This window comes from Dermacentor andersoni, chromosome 10 (genome assembly GCF_023375885.2).
Source record: "Dermacentor andersoni chromosome 10, qqDerAnde1_hic_scaffold, whole genome shotgun sequence".
Classification (NCBI taxonomy): domain Eukaryota; kingdom Metazoa; phylum Arthropoda; class Arachnida; order Ixodida; family Ixodidae; genus Dermacentor; species Dermacentor andersoni.
In genome coordinates, this window is record NC_092823.1 from 117,694,050 (window position 1) to 117,719,223 (window position 25,174).

General features: G+C 44.4%; 1 long non-coding RNA gene across 1 annotated transcript; it reads right to left on the reverse strand.

The window, feature by feature from the left end:
• Nucleotides 1-20,198: 20,198 nt before the first annotated feature.
• Nucleotides 20,199-24,106, reverse strand: LOC140213597 (uncharacterized). The gene is made up of 3 exons (XR_011890495.1): nucleotides 23,694-24,106; nucleotides 22,493-22,594; nucleotides 20,199-20,477 (listed from the first exon to the last, which is right to left on the reverse strand). It is a non-coding gene; the product is annotated as an uncharacterized lncRNA (long non-coding RNA).
• Between the last annotated feature and the right edge of the window lie 1,068 nt (nucleotides 24,107-25,174).

Here is a 25,174-nt window from a genome sequence, read left to right on the forward strand (position 1 = left end):
GTTGGGTGCCCATGAAGCATGTCCAAAGGTCGAGTTCGCAAAACAATAACGCTTTCACATAACTTCCCCGCTGTCGAGCTTACAAAAGAAAGGATTGTATGGAGAAGTAACCTTCGACGACTCGCGCAAGCTGTCGCTGAACAAAGCACTGCCCAAGGCATGGACATAACGCAGCCACCAACCACGGGAGATTACGCAAGGTGCGCGGCTCTGCAAGCGAGTGTAAGTACTTGCGTAAGCGAGCCCTTAATTTCGAAACGTTTGAATGTTTATACTGCGTTACATTTAAAAAGACCATGAACCCCAATTTTTGAGCTTTCATTATGTATTGCACATTGAATCGAAGGCGTCAACTAGGAAATGTGAAAAAAAAGGAAAAGCTTGGGCGCAGCAGATGTGAAAGAAAATTTGTTGTTTTCTGCGCTATTGAGCTCAGGCACGCGGGTTCGATCCCATCCGTGGCGGCCGCATTCCGATGGCGGTGAAATGCAATAATGCTCCTCTATCATCGTCATCATCATCAGCAGCAGCAGCAGCACCCCCAAACATTCATAATCGTTCCTTGGTTAAAGAACCCTAGCAGAACAAGTTTAACCCGTAACCCCCACTACACCGTGTCTGATAATCGAATTGGGTTTTGTTTATTTTAATTAAAAATTTTTCATAATATATTTATAAGGTTGAATTGCCCAGTAGTGCAGTAATCGTACACAGAATTCTCGTGTCCATAGGTAGGGTCAACACGAGATTGTTTCTGCAGGCGCTCTTTCATTTCGTTTTTTTTTTTTATCATACCAAGAAAAGAGAGAGAGCGTGCCTATGTGTAAATGTATTGACCCCCCTTTACTCTCAGTTACAATGGTAAAATGAGCACAGATGGACGGCCACACACCTGAGTATTGCACTTGAAAAACTCATTTGTGCGCGCAATTACCCCAAAATGCACACATTATGACGGAACATTTCTTTAGAACTTTGAACATTCTCAGCGTTTTCGATTTGACAACATGCACTACCACCGCCACTATGCTTCGAATAGTTAACAGAAAAGTCACCTTAGCAAGAGTCTCGCTCACCCTCCACTTCGGGCTGTCGATAATCAGTCGCGCTATCGGCGACTACGGTGATGGCTAAGGTAAGTATCTAAGGTAATACCAATTACATTCGAACTACGTTAGAGTATATAGGCCACTAAACGGGAAACAACATTGATAGTAATCAAACTCTACTGAGAACGTCGTATTCACTCCTTTAAAAAAAAGTGAGTCACCTACCAAGAATGCGTAACACTGCACATGCGTGTAATAGACAAGTTCAACCATATACTTTTTTTCCTGAACATGGAGTCAACGATGTAAACAAAAGATGTTACAAAACAATTTCCTTGTCTACAAAAGTGTTCTCCGCTACCGTACCTTGTTCTACTTACTTTAGTTGCTCTTCTTTTATGTGACTGCACTTTGAGCTGCCGTTATGTTGTCTTCCCCTAATATAGCAATCGGTAGGGGTCCATTAACAAATATTTTGGTTACCACAAGTATTTACTTTCCAACTGTACAACTCATTTATGTTGAATAAACTTTCAAACTTTCAAGCCATCTCACGGCCTCTTCAGGGGAGTTCCGACATGTGACGGAAAGAAAAGAAAATTTAATTCTCTGAGTATACAACTTTGACATGCTTCGACTAACACTTCTAACCAATCATTTTTTCCAGCTGCTATTTATAAGCGAAATAAATTGCATAATTCCACAATGCGTGAACGTAACCCTTCTCGTTTATGCATATCATTATCAACGGATCTATGCAGTCAGCCAGACACTGTCAGTTTATGCTTCTTTTAAACGCCATAGTTCTGCTGCGTGATATTACTCTGTAATTGGATTAATGGCGCTGTCTAAGTGACATAAGTTACTTTTTTCTTTCGGTTTTTATATGCATGTTATTTGTTCTTGTCAGGAAGATATTTTGTCATTATATAAATGACCTTTGTTTATTGCTCATGATTGCCCTCCACTTAACTTATTGCCCTTGTAGGAGCCTTTAATGGGTAAATGAAGGATGATGGTGAATAAGAGCAAATTACTCATTTTCCTGGGCCTAATGAGCGGTTGAACAAGACAGTTATCATTTCCTCCTAACGACAGCAGCGCTTGTCTCAATTTGAGGCATACCGCAGTCCCTACAAAAGAAAAAAGAAACACGCCTCAGTCAAAGCGGCAGACATTTCTACTAGGTCATTTGTCGTCTTGTTATCATAACGAAGCCTATGGTCGTAAGCCTGAATTTTTTTTTTTTTTACAAGGCCAGTTATTTTCGTGCTGCAGAAGAGATTGTCTAGCGAAATTTCTCTCAAGGTGTAGGCGCGCGGCAGAAATTAGAAATTTTCATGACCAAAACCTTTGATGTCATTTTGGAAATTCTTTGTATACGGTCTTCGCGGCATGAGAAGTTCTTTCTGTGCCATGTAAGTATGTCGCGCCACCTTATAGCTGTCCATGTGTAACTTCTTTTGCTTACGTAGACATCTAGAAATGTGCGTTACTCATAATGGAATTGATATATTACCAAGCGCCTTTGTTTTTCTTTTTTTTTACATTGAGAATTTCTTGCTAACAAACCGCGATTTCTTGTGACTTTCTAACTCGTTTTCCTCTAACCATTCCAAAGATAGTGCAGTTTAAGACGGCGTAGGGGAACGCATGGTGGCACGTTAAAGAAAAGAAGAAGCTAAGGAGGTGACCAGAAAGGAAAGTGGAGTTGGCTACCTTACAAAGGGGGTAACCAAGCAGGAATAGGACGCAGATATATAAGACGGAAATAGACACACAAAGGAGGTACATGATAACAACAAAGCGCCAAAATTAACACAAAGTAAAACTTTGAAATCTTACCATAAAGCTGTATAGACTCACTTGAAGCCATGAAGAACAAAGCCTTGCAAAATGTAGCCCAGTTTTTTTTCTCTCAATTAAGACATACTCAGTGCTCAAGCAAAACAAAGTCAAGACTTTAGAAGAGCAAAGACAACAGGTCAGTTAACTTAGCTAAACGCTGGAAACGCCTCAAACATCTAGGATTCAGCTAGCGCAGCGTCCTGCCTTAAATACGTCTTATAAGTGCCGCGCTAACTGAACAGTCACACTCCATTTTATTCACAAGTTTTCCAGTTTGCTTACAGAAAACCAGAAGGGTCAGGACTAAAGGCGCTAGCATGCGCCTGACTGAGGCCCTGACCCCAGTACAATCTGCACTCCAGCGAAGCAATCAGGAAGGCGTAAGAATGAGGAGGAAAGGAAAAAAGAAAAGGGAGGATTTGAACAAGGAATTCATGAGGCAAGATCGAGAAAAAAATTATACACTACAAGCTAAGAAAAACAAGCACACGATGGGCAACCACAAAACAGCATGAACAACAGTTTGGGTGAACAATAAAAAAGGGTAATTAACCATATTTGTAGTACTGCTATTTCAATTCTTAACGTCACGATTTGCAGCAGTACGCATTCGGCAACAAACATAGGAATCAGGAAACAAAAAGAAGACATAGTACTTTACTATGTCTTACATATAAAAACACTACAGTATTTATTTGGCTCAAACTAGCATGAATAAGCGCACTGAAACTAACATGAATAAGCAAACAGGCGCACTTCAGGCGCACGCAGACACATGTTCCAAGTTTGTCTTTTCTGTCACTAGCGTAAATTTCTGGGACAGAAACAGGCCACGCGCAACCGACGCCGTTGACGCCGTGCTGTACTTGCTAGGAAACGTACTTCCGCGTGAGGAAGCAGTGCGTATCCGGTTATCGTTAAAAAAAGAAAAAAAAAAGCCTTAGCACAGGTGTGGTCGCGTCGCGTTAACTAACCGAAGCGAGGGTGCAAAGTGGACACTTCGTTGCACACACACAAGAATGATTTACGCTAAGTGACGCCGACCGGACGCCCGGCCTCATTTTTTAAGAGCAGTTCGAGGTTAACCTTAGGTGATGCGTCGGCGACGCGTTTGTTTTAACGGCGTCTTCGGAGAGAAAAGGATACCCGCGCCACCTGTCGGTGCCGCTGGAAACGGTGCAGTGCGGTGACAGCTACAGGATGCATATGCGAGATGACGTGCGCTGTGCTGGTGGCATTTGCGAAAACGTCGTGGTCCTTCTATACGTAATGTCTACTAGTCACATTAAAGCAACCGCTCTTCTCTTCCTCTTCATCTTCTTCCTCTCCTTTTCCGAAGGCGTAGCATGGCTACTCATATAGCCTATTTTCGGGCATTCAGGTGTTATTACCTTGAGCCACCTTTGTTCCAGTTTAGAAAGTCGTCTGCTTTCGTTCTCCCGGGAGGCAGACGAACCACGGCGCAATATAATTTTATGTCGTTGTATACCGTTTGTTGTTGTTGTTGCTGCTGCTGCTGTTGTTGTTGTCAGTCCTCATATAAATGCTGGTGCTTGGACGCTGCACTGGCTGTTGCGTTGTGTTCTAGCCAAATTGAAAAGCGAAAGACGCCTGTAGAGACGCACTAACACTAAACACACACACATAAACACAAAACACAGTCGGATAGGTACGCTCAAGGTGTATTGGCGTAAACTGCGAAATTTATTACACTGAACCGTCGAAGCATATGTGAATGTGCCTTTGGCGTGTCGTAAAACCCTAAAGGCCTGCCTCCGACTATAAGACGTTTTGCGAAATATATGAGATTTCCATAAAAAAAAAAAGAAGAAAACTGACCAACTATATTCGCAGCGTAGAAGATATCTTCCAACGTTCAAAGATGGAATTCCCTCCTACAAGTGCGACCACTGCATGGTCGGCGTCCGAAATATGCCTTTGCTTACGTCACCGATCGCTTCCAGCACTTGCAGCACGGAAAAGCGTGACCTCCGTGATCGTCTTCAATATTTTGGGCGAGCCGACCGTCGAGAAGTGCAACGTGAACACACCTCCTGTTGCACGCACAAAATTTAGCCCTAATAGTGAACTCACGAGAAGCTTTTCTTTTTCCTTTTTCAGCATGTAAGACATTTACGATCGGGTGTACACTGTGGTCCAGGCTCAAAGGATACACGTAGCAGCATTCAAACCAAGACAACTTAAACGTATACTGTCAACTTCATTGGAAAATGAGTGCTTGATGTTGTGCCGTGTATAGCTGTGCCTATATCAGAACGAAAATAAAATGTGTTGTCAATTATTCCTGGTCAATCAATCGCGGAATACTAAACCGATGTTCTCTTTAACAGTGCATCGTACTATACACTGACACTTGAACTTCCTCGAATGCCCGACGCGAGCTCCCGGCGTTTCCCTAGCACTGCACAGTACTGGCCGCGCACGGCGCAGACAGCGCCCTCGAGGCAACGGACGCCTCCGCGGCGATGCGTCGCTTCCGCTGATCTGACGGAAGCTTATCCCCACCCATATTTCACCGAAGAAGATGGCGACGCACAGCCCTACTGGCTCGGCTTGCCTATTGGCCGCCTGGCTACAGCCATCCAGCCCGGGCGTGCATATATCCAAGGGTGCACTGCGCCCTCGCCAGAGTGCGCTCTCTGAAAACAGTTCCGCAATGCTAACAAGGGTCCTCGCGCGAGAGGGCGCGATGGAGCGCACGGCTTTGTGTGTTTTTGCATTGTTCGCGCGTGAGCGCGCTTTGAACGCGGCCTGCCCGATTTGGCTCCGACTTCGGCTTCGCGTGCCTTCGTGTATGTGTGTTGTACGCGCACGTGGCTGGGCTGACCCAGTGAACTGCCGCGCCGTCCGTAAGTGCTTTTGGAAGCGATGACCACGAACTTGAGACCACCACGCTTCTGTGGCGATCCCATCCGCGTTTGCGCGCGCTAATAACGAAAGGTCTACGCGGCGGGTTGACCTCGACACTTTGAGTTCCTCCCCCGCCCGTACCGCAATGTGGGGACCAAGGTCGCTTCCTGTTTGGCTCTGTAGCGCAACGGTCTTCACATTGGGCATCGGCCGGTCGGTTCTGGCTGGTACGTGGAATCGCCCAGGCTATTTGGGTGGGCTTATCTTCCGTTGCCCTCGAACGATCACGGGTAATGTAACAACGCCATAGTATTGGTTCTTAGTTCCAGATGAGCCACACCAGCGCGATGCACCTTTCCTTAATCTTCTGGACGGTTGAGTGGGTAAAGCGTTCCGTTGCAGGTCACGAAGCCGCGGGTACGATACCCGGACACGGACACTGCGTTCCGATGGAGTGGAAATGCATAAACGCTCGTGTTTCCGTAGTTTGAGAGGGTGTTGAGAAATTCCAGTGGCCGAAAATCGGTCCGGACTCACAACCTTCCACTGTATTTGTTTTCTTATAACCCATTCTGCATAATGGGAGCGATAAACCCCATGATGAAATTCTACTCCTGTACTGGCTTCTTATTCTAAAGCGTATCTAAGAAAGAAAAAAAAACAGTTTATTTCCCGCAGTCAGCTAAGCTAGCCGAAAAAAAGCAAGGCCAGCCATATATATATATATATATATATATATATATATCTGTGACATGTTGGTCGGTTTAGGCATTTTGTTCGTACGACTGTGTACACTAATATCAACAAACGTATTCAGAAGCGCAATGCTATGTGTGGATGACAGAAGAAGCAAAGCTAAGACAGGAGTTTTCATTAGGTTGACGCCAGATTGCTTACTAAGCATGGTGCGGTAGTTTTTTTTCTTTTGCTGATTGCGACATACGTACCCCTATCCCTCAAATATATTACCAGCGTAGTCTGTCTATTACTTCCTCATTGAACGCGAAATGAGTGTCGTAATATTGACGGTAGAACCTACTATATAGTAAAGATAAATACATGATTTACAGGAATCAAATAAGATAAAATTATGGGGTTTTACTTAGTGGGGCACTCCGGAATAATTTGGGCCACCTCGAGTTCTTTAACGGGCACCTAAATCTAAGTACACGGGTGCTTTCGCCCACATCGATATGCGGCCGCCGTGGCCGGGATTCGATCCCGCGACCTCGTGCTCAGCAGCCTAACACCATAGCCACTAAGAAACCACGGCGGGTAATTTACAGGATGACGCAGCAAAGCATACGTCTCAGTGATGTTGAAAACGAAGTCAATATTTCTTCTCAATCTGTCATTTAAGGTTGCTATACAGAAACAAAGTAAACGTCAGTCAAGAAGAGGCGTTTGCGAAAGATCAGGTGAACATTGATTAAAAGTGCAGTCGGCGGGCGTGAATACTTCACGGATTTATTTTAAAATGTTAGCACTCTTATGCCTGTATAAAGGGTGTATGCTTTGTTCCATGGCGAACACCCTCACCCTTAAGGGGCAGGATGCAACCGCCGATGGGCAAATGCAGTTTACTTTTTGTTGACTTTTTGTTGCAAGTGAACATGTTGATAGCTGCGACAGAGGACACGACACCTTCAGATAATATTTAAAGAACTATCGCTAGCAGACTCCCGTGTGATGTGGGCACTATCAGACATTTTACACCCTTTGGGACGTATAATTCTCCCAAAACAATAATCGTCATGACTTGCTAGCGTTTCCTGCCATGGAGTGCCACTGAGAACGGGCGCACCGTTTTAGTGACCTCGAAGCACTTTGTACGAAGCAAAATAAAGAGGGTGCGTGAACTAGATCATGATTATTGCTGTAGAACAATGATATTCCCCAAAGCGTGTTAACTGTATTTAGATGGTACTGCTGCGGCACCAGGAAATCAGAACTCATACGCGGTTTTCAAATGCGGCTTGTCTCGTTACAGGTCTAGCTTGAGCTACCTGTAGTGTACAGTAAGATATTTACACCCATAAGTATAAAGGTGTTATCCACGGAACAAACCAAAAACCATAAAGGCGGAAAACAAAATTTCACAGTGTAACCGCGTTTATCATGGGACATGCACTATTATTCTAGCCCAGCCACAGCTAAGAGCCGTTGAAAGTAAGCGCTCTGTAGGAGCAAACAAGCGCTGTTCCGGTCTCCAGGGTCGCTACAGTCTTTGCCTCTGGCAACTTCGCTTATCACGTGCATTGCGCCGCTTTGGCGGAAAACTGGTTTTGACACGGTGGGTGTATAGTGCCGTAAGTTCGAAGTCGCGGTTGCCGGAAGATAACGTTCAGCGCGCGCCGGCTGCCCTGGGGCGAGTTTTATAACTCATATATCGCTCGGGCTGCAGCAAGTGGACCCGAAAGTAAACTTGACGTAGTTCGATGACCGCGACTCAGCTTCGACTGCCAGCCTGTGGCTCACATTTGGTCGCTGTGGGCGGAAGCAACATGGCTCTCCTTCGTCATGAGAAAGAATTGAGCGTAGCTTCGTTAGCTCCTTGGTTTCACACCTTCGAGCACAGAGTTCTCCAGAAGAAAAAAAATCGTGGGGTTTAGCCGGTGTTTAGTCGATAGCGGAGTGATGATTCAGAGACTTAAACTTACACGTTTTTGGCTTTAAGCGCTTTTGTGACTTTTCAAACTGATCATATTCAGCAAACCGTTGTGGTATTCTGATACTTACATCGATTTCCGATGAAAGTATATATGCGCACGAACACTTATTGCCCTTGTACATTAAGAAAAAAAATTCACTGTTTGGAAATAAAAAGATAATGTGCGATGCGTATAATGCTGCAAAAAACGTTTGAAGCCACCAATATGAAAATTAAACAAATCCGTGTAGCGTCAAATATTCATATGGAAGCTAAACGACGGCAGCGTTGGAGTTCCCTCTAGTAGTCCTTCCCCACACCTAAACAAGGTTTCAGGCAGAGGTCTGTCAAACAGTGTTCCAGGAAACAGATACAGGTATGTGGAACACAGTTTGGGTAGCAGTGGCTGTTTCGATGTAACAGCGTTGTACATACGTACCGTTCCGCGTAGTTAACAAGAAAGAAGTTCCAATATATGGAATGACGTTCCATGTATTGGAACATTGAGGGAACTAGAGGGAGTTTTGTTTTGATTGGGAAAATAAATTTTGTTGATGTAGTACCAGCTGTTGGCAACATAATGTGACATCTTCGAGAGACTACGCATCCCAAGAGGAAGACCTTCGAAACAAAACAATATAGCGTGACACCAGCGTTAAAACATACATGATCTGACAACACTCGCAGGCGAGAACTTGTACAAAGCGTGATTTTTTCCAGCTAAGGCTACTGCTGCAGTCACATTGGCAGAACTACGTCTCCGCTATGTCGCGAGCTACCAAGAGATTGCCCACTGTCTGCACCTCCAATGTCGCAAGTGCAGCAGGAACGTCAACCTGGTATAAACTGGCGCCAAACGGGAAAAACGCAGTGAAGGCGGCGGGTTCTGCGCTGTCAGATAGAGGACTAAAGTGCTGCGGTTCCTGAACTGGTGCAGAAAGGGCAGACAAATCGGAAAAAACCAAATGCTTCTGTTTCTTTGATTCATGGAGTGTTTAGCCATCCCGACCGTCCCTCCCATCCCCTCTATTTGCGCCCCGCAATCCTCCATCGAGCCCAAAGAAAATAGGGAGAGAAAAACAAAAGAATGCTTCACGCAATTTCGCATTACTCCACACTGTACGCGTACACAAAAATAAAACACCCTATACTTTCAAAACGAAACATACAGAGTAACACAACATTGCACTTGTGATGATGCGGAAGCACCACCTCCCACCTTCGAAAACGTAGATAACGAAGGTATTAAAACATATTCAAGAAAAGCAAATACTAATTTCACAACCACTAAAACTCTAGTGAACAAATTTACTTTTAGGGATCTTAGAAACGACCTCAGTATAAGTAATCACATTGTTTCTCTTAAGTGACAGCTGCGAGAGACGATGCTTGCGTATTCGTCTTAGCAGGCTGCCTCACGTTTCTGTGAGCTGACGGAGCGAATGCGATCACAATATCCGAGATTGACCTATCTTTTGAATCTGTAACGTGAATATTTATGTAAGAGAATATTTCAGGCATATTTTAAATTATCTCTCGCCTTCTTGTATAGAGAGCGTTGCCTGAGTGCAGGCCTGTCATTTTGATGACACAGTCCGCAGGAGACTGTCAACGAAAAAAAAAAAAAACACTAGCAAGTCTATTTCTTTTGCCGTTACGTAGTTCATAGAGTTTTGAAACGGGTTCTACGGAAGAAATTTATAGAGATTAGTGGACAAAATGCAGAAAATTATAATCCCGCCGGTCGTATCCGAATATTACGTAAACCTAAAAAATAAACAGCAAGGAAACAAAAAATACACAATGTAGAAATCGATGTAAGCGAAGCTTTCTGCGCTGTTCGCGTTGATTGACGATAATTGGTGGCGACGTTGACGGCGTATGTTTAATTTCTTCAACGTTTAGTCCAACACTAGAGTGGTGAGTTGATGTTAAACGTCATCTTGCGTGCAGAAAACAGAACACTTTAGGGGTGGTGTTTGCTTGAGGCGCCGTTGTGCGCCATGCTTCATAACGTCTGAGAGCATTGAGCGTATTCATTGCCTCACATGGCACATCGCACGGTAGCACGAGTGTTAAACTTTAATTGAATTATGGGGCTGTACGTGCCAAAACCGCAATTGGATTATGAAGCACGTCGCAGTGGTGGACTCCGCATTAATTTTGGCACCACGATGTTCTTTAACGTGTCCTTAAATCAAAGTGCGCGAGAATTTTTTATTTCTCCCCCATCGGCGGCTGCTGCGTACGGTATCAAATGAGCGACCTCCATCAATGCCATAGCCGCAAAGCTACCGCGGCGGGCAAAAGAGTTCATTTGACGTGTGACCCCTTCCGTATTGCTGCCTAAGCCTTGCGGTGCGTTTTAATGCGCCTCCGCTTCCGCACGCCCTGCGTAAGTTGTCCATTTGACAAATTTGCATGGTGTTTCTTTTTAAGAAATCGCAGAAACGTACCGTACCGTACCTTAGCTTAAATTTAAACCATTTGCCCGCAGCCACGGTCGTGTCTATAGTAGCAACGTTCCCTTGCTTTCTCACGTCTACTTTTCCCGATCCTAGACCCAACGTCTGTACGAAAACTGCCAGCGAAAAGTTGCAACTGCGTCGCTTCTGCCCATTCTCCGCCTCATCTCCCCCTCTTCTCTGCCGTATAGCGTCCCTCTGGCCTTGCACGTTAGTAGAAAGATGAGCGCTGCAATTTCAGCTATGCTCTTGGGGAGTGACAAATAATTACAGCTGTCAAGAGGCTAATGCAGCTATGCCTAGGGAGCTCCAGAAGGCATTGTGCACATTCGACGCGGTACAGAGGTCCAAACGAGCTTCTCGCATCGCTTTAGCACCTCCCGAAGCGGTATGACAGACAGCAGGAGCAGCAGCAGCAGCAGCAGTGGGAAAGTCGAAGGAAGAAACAAAAAACGCTTCGCTTAAAACAAAAAAAGTTGTTGTCATTCTACCAACCGCAAAAGAAAATTTTTGAACATGTTTTAGGCGAGGTATCGCGGAAGCAAAATATTGCCGGAAGCCACTTCAGGACAACATTTGTAATGAAACATGTAGATACTCATTGATACCTCCCCATACGCAGGCAGTCTTTTTCGTAGTGCAGATGTGGAAATATGAAGGGGGAAAAAAGGTGCACTGATGGTTGACAGTGATACGTTTCTGTGGGTTGACCGGCGACGCAAAAAGGATAATAATAATATTGAATAAACACACGTAAATAAAACAAATTTATCAAGCAGAGGGCCTTTCACGGTCGTAAGTGGGCGTACTCGCTGAAGCGAGAAGAGAAAATAGCCCAGCGCGGACAATTCGTGTGCGTAGGAGCTAATTTTCGTTATCTGTAAGGGGCCGAGTTGGGGTGCGTGGGCACGATATAATACTGCCGATTCCTGTGCGCCTCCATGAAAGAGATGCGGCCCACGACTTTCTATGCCCTGCCTGTTTGGTAAATACGTTTGGCAAAGTAGACGTACAGTCTACTTGCAATTTGAAAGCCTCATAGTCTAGGGTTTCCTATACGCCATCTACGCTTTCGCAAGAAATCGATCCGCATCACATGTTAAGCTTACGGCTGAGGCCAAAAGCATCGCGATAGGGAAGTAAACAAAAAACGCTCGTCGACGCTTGTTTACGTACATAACACTGTTTTCTTTCTTTTTTTATTTCAGCTTGCACAGTTCGTGGTACACAGCGGGTCAGCGTCATCGTTTACCATCGGCAGCATTTGCAGTAACCACGTGGTTGTTGGCACTTTGTTGCAGCACCATTAGAGCAGCGACATATAGATGACAAGCTCACGTTTTGATAAACATCAGACACTAACCTTTGGATGTAAAAAATAATAATATTAATAAAGAAAACTGAAATGAAAAAAAAAAGCTGTATTTTCACTATATTCGAGAACAAAGAATTAGGACTTTATTTGGCACATTGTTTTGACGCGCAAGTAAGCACGACGCGCTCGTCTACGGTGCATCCCTTCCATCAAAAGTGCAGCGAAGGGCTTCGCAACATGTGCAAGAGAATGAAGAAAGATAATATTGTTTTTGTCAACGTGTCACCCCCGTCAACATGCAGCTGCCGACGTAGTTTTCGTTGTTATCGTTTTCTTTTTGGTTTTTTTTTTGGACGCTATCTTCGTGGCATTGCTGCCGTGCCACAGTCGCCGAAAACGGCACGATCTGTCACGGTACTTTTTGTGATACCGTCTCGTCACGTTGCTGTCGTGCCGCAGTCGTTGACATGTCATCCTCGTAGTCGCTACTGCACCTTCATTATGCGCTTGTCGTCGTCAACCGTGTCGTAGCTGTCGCACTGCAGTTGTCACGTCACCGTCGTGGTCGTTATTGCAGCATCATCGTGTACGCGTTGTCGTTGTGTCGTCGAGGCAGTTTGTGCATTCAAACAATTCTCTTGAACACTGCTCTATGCACAGACATTAACGCTAACGCCTAAAAAGACGCTGCTGAGTTATTTAAAGCAAACAGGATTGTGGAACGAGTCATGACAGCGGAGCACTGCGCACTGTGTGACGTTGTACGTGCCTACATCGAACACGGACACCGTGACGATGTTGTGTCCTGACAAACTGCGCCAACAACATCCACGCAGTCTTCTATTCTTCACCCGTATAGCTTAAGTGCTTCTTTTCATTTCTCTCCTCTTTCGTAACCCCTTTCCCTATCCTCAATGAAGGGTAGTCTACCGGAGATACCCTCTGGTTAACCTCCTCGTCTTTCATTTGCTTCTCGCTCTCTCTCTTTATCTCCAACATCGTACTCAGACGCACAGGTCACAAGTCATCCTTTGGTTGAAAACAAATTCGACGCTCTCTGCCATATTTCCTTATCGCTGCAACGCCTCCTGCCAACCCGTTCGCACCACCACCTCTTCAAGTATCGCCCGCGGGGACTTGACCGAAGGGCTTCTCAATCAGGCCTTAATGAATACGGCGCCCTAGCGCGGAGCAGATGAGCGAAGACGTATCGGAGGCGTGTCTCAGTAATGGCCACCGAAGGCTATCTCTACAAACACGCACCTCACAGCCAGCTTTCCCCACTGCATAGGCTGGAAGAAAAGAAGAAAAACTGGAGACTGGCTGGCTCTAAGCAGCTACGGCGAGAGCACGAGCCATTTCTCTCTTCGGACAGAGTGTTCGCCTTCATAGGACCCGGCATTCCCTCAGCGATGTAGGAGGCGACCCCCGTTACGTTCACTGCGAGTCAGACCACCGTTGCCGGGTTATGGCTGCTCCGTAAAAAACATCTATACTGGGATCTGTAGGGAGAAGCAATGTAGGCTCCAGGTCTTCCTCGATGGTAGGGTATACGTTCACGTGTGTGTTCGCGTCTGACTCGGTCGTTCATGGCGATGCTCTTTGGGTGAGCAGTTAACCCGCTTCTGTTTCGCGTGGCGCTGGCTTAAGGGCTGTCGCTTTGCTTTAGCTGCATGGAAGAACGGCGAAGTGTGCGGTCATAGTTCAGCCTGCGCTCACACAGGTTACGCTCGATTTTGTTGTTTGTCGTGTAAGTGTTTCATCGGGCGGCTTTCATCCCAGGAACGGCGAACGCCTGCCTGCACGAGGGTTCAGAACTTTTTCCAGATTCAGTTTCGGTTCTGTGTACAGTCGTTCGGCGCACCCAGACTCTATGGGACATACCTGCACAGTGGCCTGATCGTACAACTGATCAAATGTACGAAGAGCAATATCTTGAAGCCTACCAATTATTTGGTATTGTAGAGCTAAGTTTGAGGACAAAATCGGCTTGCGATATCCCTTCACAAAACTAAATTTATGTATTTCATTTATAATACACCCCCATGGGAGCACCACAATGCAATGCTATTTTCGTGTGTGCGATGGAAGAGAGGGAGTATGTACATGCGACAAAAATAAGACACAAGAAATCAAACTTGCAAACAAGAGAAAGAGATGAAGTGGAAAGGCAGGGAGGTTAACCAGATATTAGTCTCCAGTTTACTACCCTACACTGGGGTAGGGAGGTAGGGGTTAGAAAGAGGACAGACAGGAAAGGGTTAAAATTAAAAAGAAAGCGTAGTGACAGATATTGCAGAGCTCGCAGTGCATTGTTATACAGCAAGTCAGAAGATGTACACAATGTCATTATTACACAAAAGCACTAAATATGCGGAGTGACAGCATATTACTGAAGCTGATCACTTTCCAGTCATTTATTGTATAATGCCAAGTTCGATGTTTCTAAAGCAGTTTACACAGGCAAACTCAGTCAGAGTCCCAAAAGAGATATTAAATGTGGCTACATATAACTATAATACTTATTCATGATATTCCGCACGGCAACCTGTGCGGTAGAAAAAGAGGTTATGTCCTGCCTTCAGTGATCCTATTTTCAGGGTTTGTTTACGTCAAGGCTATAAGTTATGTTGATTTTATATGCATTTTCTTTTGTGTATGCCAATATTCTTATGACAAAATATGTGGGAAAAAATGCATCATGTAAGGAGTGTGAAATCCTGCAGACTACTTTGCATCTCCCCCTCTCCCCCTAGAGAATCTCAGGAAGTAGAGGTTTTTAATGTTGTCTACCACTATTTGTTGTTCAAGCTAAGCCCCTGAAAATCTTTTCGTTGTTACCTTAGTTATGCAAGGGATTTTTACGTACGCTATAGCCAATGACCTAGTTTGTCTAATGATGCATTTCATCTAGCGTTAAGCTTCATTCGTACACTAACTGGATGTTGTGGAGAGTCGGGTGGCAAACGTATTGCTAACATCTACAATATTATAATAAATCAATGAATCATGTCTACAAGGCACAATAGGTCACACTTGTCCACTTAACAACATTCTTACAGAACACCACATGTGGACTTTCGGGGCAGCAAGATAAACTTATCAGAGAAAGTTGCCTACGCAAAGTCTCTAGGCAATATATGCACTGTCTGAATTGATTTCTACCAGTGTTGAAGGGGCACACATTGGGACTGATTGGTACGTTTGACCATTCATACGTGCCACACAATATGTCAACGAATGGCAAGTCGAATAATCACACGTCATTCTTGTACTTTCTAGAAATTCGCTCTTGAACCAAATTGTTATGGGTTGCTTTCATAAAAGAGTTTCACAAGGAGGAAAACACCTTTTACCCATAATAAAGGGAATCTGGACACAAGAAGGACTAATATCTATTTCTTTCTTTATTTCGCCGAGAGCGCCTCGTAGCAGTGAACTGTCATATCGTGATGTAAACGAGACATATGCAGAGAGACAGGCAGGTTACAGAGTACATAAAAAAACTGTTTATTCAGAGAGCAAGCGCCTTGAAGGCAAAAAGAAAGAAAGGAAACTTTCCTTTTTTCACATCTCTTCTACTTCACTAAAATATCATCGTTGAGACTAGAAATGATAGTAATCCATAACTGCATATTTCTGAATATCGCTGTTGAGTCCCAGATTATTTTATAGTGCCACCCACTTGTTGCTTGTTGGCGGGTTCTTAACATAAATTTTAAGACCCTGGCGAAACCCGTGATTTCACTAGACGGGCAGTGCAGAAATTTCAAGGGGACGCGATTAAAGGTAATCTTTAGCTTTCTTTTATATATTTTCGGACTTATCAAGACTTCTCAGTTGAGACTGACGTCATTTTGTATTCCAAAGTTGCAATCTGTGGTCGAGCCTCACAACGTGCCCCCTTGCTTATTTGATGCATTACACTACACAGCGGTATCTGTGACGCATCGCGAAGCTATAGCGCAGTAGCATCGATATGACGTCGTCTCCAGTCTTTCTATATTGATTTTTTTTGGCTTACGTGCAAGAAGAACGACTTAATGGGGTAGGAAACTCTAGAGATTGCGTCCCAGCATCTTTTTCTCCACAGACTAGTTTGACTAAATTAACCTAACTGTTTAACCAATTATAGTCAAGCCGCTTTTGCAGGAAGTACAGTGCCTTATAAGGAATATCCAATACGGATAAAGAACAAAAACGCGAGAACTACCCTGAGCCGTCAGAGCGCCAGTGATTTCAGTTGTATAGTTTATGTAGACTAAGTGGTGCAGATTACTGGTTCTGTCTGTAGTTTATAAAAAAAAAATTTAGACGTTGACTGATGCTGTGATTATACGACCGAGCTGCATTTTAGGATTCCTGCCATCTAATGCGTGCAATGCGTGTCTGAGGCAAGGCATGAAAACCGTTTTTTGAATACTTCGTACCTATTATTCACGGAATTGTGAGTGAAGTTTAGAAGCTTGAAACTGCACAAGCTGTCTAGGAGTACGTGGTGCAATTGTGGCGGGTGGCTCTCGTTTATTTATTTAATTTATAACACATTTATTTTAAATACACTCAACGTCAGAAAACAGTGCAGAGGGAAATGGTGACACAATACAGACATAACAAAGTACGTTGTAAACGTGAAGCCAAATATCGGTACGCGCCCATGAGAATTGTTCTACATATGATCACAAGCGGAACGAAAAACATCTATAATAACTGCGCTAGGTTTGCTAGCGCAGTTATAAAGCTAGAAAAATTTGTTCATTTAATCATATGTCGGTAGGTAATACTTTCATGACCACGGTCACAATTTTTCAGTGGTGTCTGACTATAAAAAATCATTAAAACACGGCTGTGTTCCTATTTCTTTTTCACTTCTTTCCTTTTTTGCTCGCACAGAACAAAGAATTGGTTACCTCAGTAGCGAAAGTCGACGCAGAAAAAATTGAGCAAGCGTTTATTTCTTTTTTTTTAACCCTGTCATCGTTACTGACGCACCGGTACGTTTTCGCGTTTTTGTCCCGCAATATCACTGACGTCGGATAGGTACTTAAGGACCATACAAAAAGAGAATTCGCCGTTAACGGTGGTATTTCCTCTCTTTCGGCTTAACCAAAAACAAAAAAAACAATGGGTTCATTTTAAAAGATCCGAGAAACAAAAGAACGAAGGAAGTGCGTCCCCTACGAAAACACCCGAATCCGAAAGGGTTAAAGCGTCCATTTTTGGCGAGATGAATTCTTTCCTAAAAACAAAGGGGGGGGGGGATGCAACACACCGCCATGAACGCGACTATAGGCAGCGCGAGGAGTCTTCGAAAGCGGAGCGCGCTCACGTTCCTCCGGCGAGAACGAGCCGAGACCGAGTGCAGGCCGAGTGAGAGCGTCCGCCGAAGCGCTAGACAACAACCCTTTCACGCCGCTCCCGAGACGAGGTTATGACGGCGGCGGCGTGGATACGCGCGTTAAGAGCGTTCCTGACCCGGTTTCGTACTCAGCCAGCGGCGGCGTCTCCAGAAAGAAAAGCGGGGCCGAAAGTAGGCGCCCTAATTAGCGCATTAAGTCGTCGAGCTCTCACCCTCTCTCTCTCTCATCCATTGGAGTGCCCGGCGGACGCGGCGGAATTCTTTAAACACCGGCCGGCAAGTCGAGCGGGCCGACGGCGGATGGGGTGCAGGAAAGGACAAGCAAGAGACGGTGTGAACACTTCCAGGAGGGGGTGGGGTGGGGGGGGGGGATTACTCGATCGTCTTTATCGGAGTGTCACATCGGCTGAAGGTCACGGTCTCTCTCTCTCGCTCCATCTCTTTCTCCCTCTCAGGAGACACGGCACTTGCTTTAGGCGCTGCAGTATCTCGATGGCGCTACTGCGCCTAAACGATGGGCGGTCCCCATGGACGCGTGGCATTGCATAACGTCGGGTGGTGCTCAATGCTGGCCCTAACTTCACCACGTGCTGGTTTGCGAACGCATAGTGGGCAACCGGAATCACAGATCATGCGAAACTCCCGTCCACATACTCATGTAGGGCTTATTGGCGTAAGTGCACGTACTGTAGCTTTCTAGAGTAACGGATGCGATAGCTTTTTCTTCCCCCACAATCAGGCATAGCTTCAAGGATTATTTCTTGCGTAAGGCATTGTTGTGCACCAGAAAAACGTCCTCATTTAAAACCGGCAATGACATATTGGCTATAGTTGATGCAAAATTTGAGATTTAGTGCGGAGGCGGGTCCGTTGCTTCTGGTAACGAGTGTATATGATACTGACAATCCACAAAGAAATACTGGTGCCCCTTGGACATACACATTTCGAACTATCGGTCACTATAGAGGACTAGATTGTATGAGTAGGACCGGAAGACTCGCGACTTCAATACAGCGGGTCACGTAGCGACTTGCACTTTTTCACTGAGACTATGTGTTCAGCAGTGCAACCACACAGTCGCTGTGCTACCGCAACGGGTAAAACAAACCACGATAAATACCCCGTTTTATAAATAGCAGAAGGCTATATGAAGGCTAGACAAACGTCTAGCACTGCTCACTCCTGCGACGATGAAATGGTGCCTCTCGCATGCATGAAGTATGTAAATATGCGTCCTTTAATTCGATGCAGAAGCGAGTATCATCGTTTTACGTCGCAAAATACCACATAATTATCCCATAGAAGACGTGGCAGATCTAAGCGTGTCGGCCATCTAACGAGCGGAGTGACACGTCTGTGCGACCGGCGGCCACAGCACACCGCTTGCACTCGCGCCCAAGAACATAGTGCGCGACGCCTGCTGAAAGCTCAAAGGTGCAAACATACTACGTCGTTCGACGCTACAGTACGTACACGTGTTATAGTTACGATACTTCAAGTATTTATTCGAAATAAAGTGTTGCAGACAAGGATAACATTGCACTGGGAAACGTCCTGAGTGACACTTCTATGACCGCACCACTTCTTCAGCGTTGGCTTAAGTGTGAAAAGGAGTACGGTATACTGTAGTATAGTTGATGTGTTGCGAGCAACAGTTTAGATTACGGTATATTTGCGAGTTTCCCTTCGCTGGTGCTTCAACAATTAAGATGGGTGCATGCGACAGGGTATAAGCAAACGCAATGAAGGCTTTTGTGAAGAAGCCTGCGACAATATTTCACTTGCAGCTAAAATTTCAATCGATAAGGAATAAATAAATTAAGCAAGCTTTGCTGTAAGTATAGCAGTTTGTCCTAAGTTTTCACCGGACCTATTATATTTTCGTTTTTCAGAAGGTCACTTAAGAGATACTGGCAAGGTGACTAGACGTCTCGATATAGCCATACATGTCCCTATTTTACTAGCGTCTAGTTCCACTGTCCCATAGTGTACTTGTGTGACGGTGATTCCCTTATGAAAATGGTTATGTCCTTTATGTTTACTGTATGTTTCCCGGAGTTCACATGAGGAAACGTCCTTTATGTTTCCTCCATGTTGAAATTTGGCCACTGCTTTTATGTTTCCTTCATGTGTCCTCCCTTTATGTATCCCTTATGTTACCGTCCTTTATGTTTCCTCCATGTTGAAATTCGGCCACTGCTTTTATGTTTCCTTCATGTGTCCTCCCTTTATGTATCCCTTATGTTACCGTCCTTTATGTTTCCTCCATGTTGAAATTTGGCCACTGCTTTTATGTTTCCTATATGTGTCCTTCCTTTGTGCATCCTTTACGTTACCGTCCTTTATATTTCCTCCATGTTGAAATTTGGCCACTGCTTTTATGGTTCCTTCGTATGTCCCACCTTTATGCATCCTTAATGTAGCCCCAGTGATTAAATCCTCTATTTTGTGTAGACATGCATAGATGAAGTTCCCTGTGCCCATTTTATATTTATGCACTTTTTGTGAGTTTTAAAGTTTTGCATTGGTTTCATTGTAAGGTTACTGTTCCCTACATGATGCAGTATACGGATTGGAACACTGCTACGGCACAGAAATTCATGCCAATTTGTTCTAAAGTTACAAACTAATTGGCCTTCATATAATATTTCAGTATAACACTTGAGTACCATTGTACGTTCTTCACTGCAGTGCTGCTGTTGTTCTAGTTATGTCTTTCTTACTAATATAAAATGTAATGTTTGATTGGAAAATTAGGTTATATTAGTGCTTACACTTTTAAAAGAAAGTTTTGACTATACTTTGTAAAGTCTGAAATTACAAGTAGTTTATTGGACGATCTGCATGTTACTTCAATTTGCCACGTCTGCTCACAGCAGACCTCTGGAATGCGGTGCTTGGATGAGAGCTCACAGGGCACCTGAAAAACGAAACAAAAGCCAATCTTTCTCACTTATTCAAAAATATTCATATAAGCAAGAACAGCTTGGCCTGTATGCACAGCTAAGAAACTTGCAGCAGTCAAAAATAGCTCATAAAAACATCAGGGCAACACAGAAGCTTTTAACTAGTTGTTTGAAAGAGACTGCACTGTTTGCCAGTCCACTCAGGTATAAAACTGCTCACAAATTATTTTAATCATTATTGCAGCAGCTGCTAAGTAGTACATGAACTGTACGAGTAGGCAACTGGCCAATAAACCTTTGTGTGGTACCTCAAGTATCGAGGTTCCCGAAGTTGAGGCCCTCAGTATGCCACGAGCAAAAACTTGCCAGTATCTACCAGGAAAGCTCCCATCGCGCAACGCTACTGTCGATGCCATAATGTAATGTGGTTAAAAGTTAGCCGCGCACACATTCTAATGCCAAATTGAAAGGCGTTACAATATCCTGTGCATTTTTCACATTTTCGCAAAGTTTTTGTAGTTCTTACACATCTTTATCGTCAGTTGCAGGCTGTAGGTGTGCATTCTACTGAACCTTTAGCACAACACTTTACTACCTTCAGCATGCCACAGAAGGTGGGAGGCAAACATTCGGTGTATGTAGCAGCATCTGCTTCACAAGCAAGAAAGGTGTTATTCGTGTGGCGAGTTGTTTAGGCTTTAGTCACACGTACAACCATCATCAAAAGAAACAAACACTGTGTTCATGTTTTCACCTGAGTCTGGGACATCTAGTTGGCCTTGAAGCCGCCACCATTGCAGCAACAGTCAAGAATGCAGTGGCATTAACCAGAAATAGTAAGACATATTGGACCGCTTACTTTAAACAGACAGAAGTCTGTCACCATAAGAATAGTGGTTAAAAAGCACGGTGTTTGTTGCACACACAATTGTGTTGAAAAAGCTAGGGCTTGAAGGCCACAAATTTAGTTATGATTAATCTTAAGACATACCGCACTGTTATACAACTTTTGTGTGACAGCATTACTTAGGAGGCTTTCTGCTTAACCATTTATTTATTTATTTAAAGATACCTTAAAGGACCCTAGAGGCATTGTGTAAGTGGGGCGAGTACACTCAAAGGTTATGCATAAGTTTTAGGTAGTACTCCGCATTGTTTGCGTGTCACTGGAAGCTTGTGTATTAGGCAGTTGACAAGTAATAAAGAAGAGAAGGTAAAAAAGATTTGAGATAAATGACAGCATAGGACAAGTTTGTGTTATCAACTGAAACAGTGCAGCGAAACGGAGAAAAAAATGCAATGCAACAGAGAATGCTCTGCTTTCAGCTGTGCTGCCATGGTGGGCTTGCAACTAAGTCTACTGGGCTGACTTTTATGATTCAGCAGCATTCTACACCACATTATCACCAATTAAACTTCTGTGACATATAAAGGAGACCCGCTTCCACCCGGAAGCCCACGAGCTCTTGAGACACATATTGAACTTGCCACATTAAAAGGTTAATGGCTTGTTGTTTGCTTTAAAAATTGAGCACTCATACTGTGACTAGTAATTTGGCAGCTACCTAATAAATCAGAATATTTTACTGCCTTCATGCTGGTATTTTTTAGATGAACTATGGTATGCAATACATAATTGTGACTGAGAAAAGGGAAGAATTCAGGTGTGCAGGTATTAGTGTGAGAAGTGATTAATAATTATTAAGGTAACCAAAGCCTTCCGTTTCTCTCGGGTGGCTCATAGACACCCTCGTGTTCCTCAATGACGTTGCTAAAAAAGCAATCTGGCTCGAATAATATACAGTCTGTATCGCGTATACATTGCATAGTCACTCCAGCCCTGTTTATATTTATCTCAGAATTTAATTTGGTTACATTGCTTCAACTGAAGGCTCCCTAGATAAATAAAAGATATTGTGCAAGTGATCTGCTAGTAGAAATCCTGGAAATGGCACACGTACACAGTAAAATGATTGCATATTACACAGGAATATTCTACAACTCACAGTGCAGCTAGTTTTTTACTCACCTTGTAAAAGCATGCAGGTCAAGTGCATCATTGTGCGATCCAGTATGTAGCAGTGCAGCAGGTTCCTACAGGTTGTAGGCTTGACTCCAGAACCCGCATAACCTTCAACAGTAAGAAAGGTTTAATTTAATGCGACGTGAAACTTCAAGCGTGTGATTTAGTGTCATGTGGAATTGAAAAAAAAAGGGACACTCACATCAATCTGTGCCTGCTTGTACAGATGTCTCGTAGTTATATCTCACGAGGTTACACTGTTATATTTTAAAATTCAGGCGGGAATAAAACCAGCAGCAAACATCAGAATATCTGTGAAATTATCACCAAAACCTAAATATGTAGCGAATCAAAACAATCGTTTATGAACGGTCTAAAACCTAGGCCGCGATTTTGTAGCGATGCCCTTTCCTATGCTACTCCTTTTCCTCAGTGGTCTGACTGACACTCCGCCATCGTTATTGACTAGAACCGCCAGCTGTGAATGGTGGGCTATAAGAGAGGCAAACATCCAGTGGAAAGCATCGCAACAAAATCGCAGCCCTATTTACGCAGTGCTACAACCCACATACTTTCACAACAATCGCAGGAGCTGACATCCTGTTCTTCAGATCAAAATATTGATGAAAACGAGCGTCTGATTGACATGCCTCGATTAAAAAGAAATTTCGCTGTTGTAATATCGGTCTATATTTGCCGTGCAATATAGAAGACAAATAAGCGAACACGCCGAAGAACAGAAACAATGCAGACAGGTTCTCGCGAAGCTGGACTTCTAACTGAACTGCATCAATAAAATAATCTTCACATAAGCTAATATCTGCTCAAGTGTAAAACACCGCAGTCGAATGCCAACTCGCGATGCCCGTGACACATCGACATGCATTACACACGTAACTTGCGGAAATGCATATCTACGGAAGAATTTTGTGCTGGGAAACTACCGAGGAAACAGTAACTTTCAGCGTTTACGTAAATATTTGCCCATTAAGTCCCAACAATCGGCGGTGTTAGCACATCACTGCATAAAGCAAGTAAGCGGTGAGAAATAATACATTTCACAGAAATTCCCCTCGTGAAACGCTTTGCTCAATGTGCACAGCAACGTGGTCAACATACGCTACGAAAGTGTTCTGTTGTCGTTCCACAAAGCTTACTACATGAACCATAAGCTGCGAGAATGCGCGCAAGCGTCAGACCTGCTTACCTTCAATGCGGTCGGCGAACGGCTCCTTTGTCTCGCAGGCACCACGCGACGACGCTCTTCCCGGCGCGAATCCGGTCGAATTGCCGATGAACACCAGCGCACGAAAGCACAACTTTCAACAAATTCTTCCACGCACCAGAATTCGAAGCCACAGTACCAGGTATTTCACGAGCGAACGCGGACAGGCGAGAACAAAGGCAGCTCGGACGGGCGCTGTAGTGCACATAAGACAGGCGTATCACAGGAAACATAAGGCGAATGAATGGCATTACACGAGTCCAGAGGTTTCCTGATGGTTAATGCACACGATACGGATCACAGTTTGTTTAGCCAGTTCGAAAATATGATTCAATTACCGTGTAACTGCAACGAGCACTCTCACCGCGCACACTAACACAACGTGGCCCAACCGTCACACTGCGGCAGCGCCGCGCTGCGGTTAACAAGTGAATCTAGCCTCCGAGATCTACATTTTCTTTTAGAGCGGGCATTTCGTAAAAGCACGGCCTTCGAGATTTGAAAAAAGTCGTAGCTGGAAGGAAGACTGGTATTTAAACACAAATTATTGACTATAAAGTGGCTTGGTACACTGCCTTGTTCTTTTAAAGTATATACAGAGATTTCAGACGAACTATGCGCGAACTTTTGCCGACGGACACGAGCCAATCAGCGCGCATCATGTGCAGCTCCGTCTCCTTGCGCTGGCGGACGGTGTGCGGGCAGCCGCGATAGCTGTGAGACCCACCGATCAGAAATTCGGAATCACCACACATATACACGCTTCTTATGGCGCCCAGTGGCGTGTTCTTGAGAATGTCAGGCCTTATCTTGAATAGGTGGAACCATATTTCCTCGTAGCGTAAGGAATAAAGACGACAAAATGTGGCGATGGCTGGCTTGCAGCGGCAGTTGGAGCTTTGGCCAAAGTGAAACAGGCCTACTGCTTGCATGCTCGCGTAATCAAATACCGCCATACTCCACACACAACTTTCATACTCAGCCAACTCACAATTATAAATTATTCAGTTGTACGCCCAAGCAAGCATTTACGGGATCCGCGCTGCCCTACTTCTACGCCTGCTAATATTGACACAGCAATGACTCGTACTTCTGGTCAGCGCGAAAGCGACACGGACAAAAGGAAGAAACAGAACGACACGGCGCTGTTTCATAGGAGTGTTTCTTCCTTGTTTCCGCGTTGCTTTTGCGCTGTTGCTAAAGGTATGATGAATCGTAACCAATTCGCCCACTTTGCTATCTCGCTACAGCAATCACATGCAGTTTTAAAAAGAAAGGCACTTTTAGCATCGACCGCCGGTTATGCATTGGTTAGTGACCATACTTTTGTGTATAATCTGTGTGAGTAGTAGAGGAAAGGTATCATGACAAGGCCGAGGGCTGAAAAAAAAAAAATTGCGTAGAAAAAGCAACATGTCAAAAAGTGCTTCGAAGACCACGGTTTTGAGGTGGAGCAGTGGCAG